Source organism: Rhinolophus hipposideros, assembly GCF_964194185.1.
Source record: "Rhinolophus hipposideros genome assembly, chromosome: 6".
Taxonomy (NCBI): Eukaryota; Metazoa; Chordata; class Mammalia; order Chiroptera; family Rhinolophidae; genus Rhinolophus; species Rhinolophus hipposideros.
Genome location: NC_138052.1, coordinates 58,834,403 through 58,836,522, shown reverse-complemented (window position 1 = coordinate 58,836,522; position 2,120 = coordinate 58,834,403). Strand labels below are relative to the sequence as shown.

Below are 2,120 nucleotides of genomic sequence, written 5' to 3'. Positions count from 1 at the left end.
TAACTTACACATACATATTAACCAAAATTGCAAAAATCATGCAAATCCTACCAAATATTGCAAAATCAAGAAAAACACATTAAAAACATTATGTAGTGGGGAAAATGTAGCCTCATAAAACAATCTTCTAGATGAAAATGCCATGCAGTGGTGGGTCTCAGAAAATTACCTGCCAGCGACCATCTTTCCTTCTTCCCGGGAGGCGCAACCATGAATGTCGAGCTGTGCCATTTTAGTGGGTACAAGATCTACCCTGGAGGCGCTACACCAGAACAGGTGGGAAGGTTTTCCAATTTCTTAATTTAAAACGTGAGTCGGCATTCCTTTCCAAGAGGAATCCTTGACAGATAAACTGGACTGTCCTCTACAGAAGAAAGCACAAAAAGGGACAGTCGGAAAAAATTCAACTGAAAAGAAGCTGCTGTGCAGTCAAATTCCAGAGGGCCATCCATCACTGGTGCATCTCTTGCTGATACAATGGCCAAAAGGAATCAGAAAACTGAAGTTAGGAAGTCTCAATGAGAACAAGCTGTCAGGGCAGCCAAGGAAGCAAAAGAGACTAAGCAAGCATTTATTAGTAAAAAGACGGCAATGGCTGCTGCTAAGGCTCCCACAAAAGCAGCACCTAAGCAAAAGATTGTGAAGCCTGTGAAGGTTTCTGCTACCTGAGTTGGAAAATGCTAGGTTGGCAGATAATAATTTTCAATAAAGATCTGACTATGAGAAAGATAGAGAGAGAGAGAGAGAGAGAGAGAGAGAGAGAGAGAGAGAGAGAGAGAGAGAGAGAGAGAGAGAAAGAAAGAAAGAAAGAAAGAAAGAAAGAAAGAAAGAAAGAAAGAAAGAAAGAAAGAAAGAAAGAAAGAAAGAAAGAAAGAAAGAAAAGGAAAGAAAATTACCCACCAGCAAGTAATATACTTACTAAATAAAATGTGCATTATCTGAAGTGGAAAGATGCATACCTCCTTTGTATCAGTTGATTTGGGAAGTGGAATGAGCAGGGCTCTGCCTATACACCACAGACTTAATGGGATTCCAATTGTAGGAAATAGTGTTATGCAAGAACATAGACAAACCATACTTGCAGAAATCAGCAAAAGTTTTGGTCTCAGATAATTGACCCCTTGCTTTGCAAAAACCAATCATCTTAGGATAGTGCCACATGACACCCACTACCAAAAGAATATCCTAACAACTAATTCAGAAAAATCAAACTAATTTAGTAAAAGATGATGATAAAAGGATTTAGCATAGAATTATGCAAAGATTCAATAATGAAAAAAGTGGACTAAGGAACATAAAAGACTATTAATAGATGAAGATGTTTACCATAAGTAATATATCCATTTAACAGATGAGTATTAAAATCAAATGTTTCTCATGAATACAAAAATAAATCAGTAGAATTATGCTTCCATATACATTGGCAGGTACCATATTCACTTTACTGAAACAGGAACTATAAAAGGACTTGAAAAGTTACAAAAACAGTCACAAAAGTAAAACATAAAACAAAAACAAGCACAATGTGAAGCAAAAAACCCCACCTATTTGAAGTCATTTGTGAACAACCAAGAAAGTCAAGAGTTGAAGAGCCAAATTAATTAACAAAAGAGAATCACATTGATGTATGCTGGATCTTTTCACAGCCGTTCTTCCCTTCCCCCAGAGAACATGACCATTTATGAAGAATAGAGATTAATAGAAAACAGATTAAAGTTTAAGATAGTCTTACTAGACTACAGAGGTTTTTTAAAATGGTCTTGAAAGTAAGTACAGAGGGTGCCAAAAAAAGTATACACATTTTAAGAAAGGAAAAAAAAAAAAACTATTAGAATTGTATACTCAATACATACCAATAACAAAAGATGAATACAAGTCATGTTTGACTTCTGCCATTACAAGAGGTGCTCAAAGTGGTTACCATCAGCATCCAGACACCTCTGATTATGGTGAACTACTGCTTGAGCAACATTGACCCTCTCTTAAAATGTGTATACATTTTTTTGCACCCTCAGTATAAGTGCATCATTACCTTCTCTACTCTCCCCTCCAATATGATACTTTCACTATAATTCCTTGTTATTTCAGACTAAAGACTTTTATTTGTTTATTTGTTTGTT

General features: G+C 35.9%; 1 pseudogene across 1 annotated transcript; it reads left to right on the top strand.

Moving 5' to 3' along the window:
* Nucleotides 1-210: 210 nt before the first annotated feature.
* Nucleotides 211-669, top strand: LOC308498543 (large ribosomal subunit protein eL24-like; annotated as a pseudogene). Its single transcript has one exon. The product of its transcript is annotated as a large ribosomal subunit protein eL24-like (transcript).
* The last annotated feature ends 1,451 nt before the right edge of the window (nucleotides 670-2,120 follow it).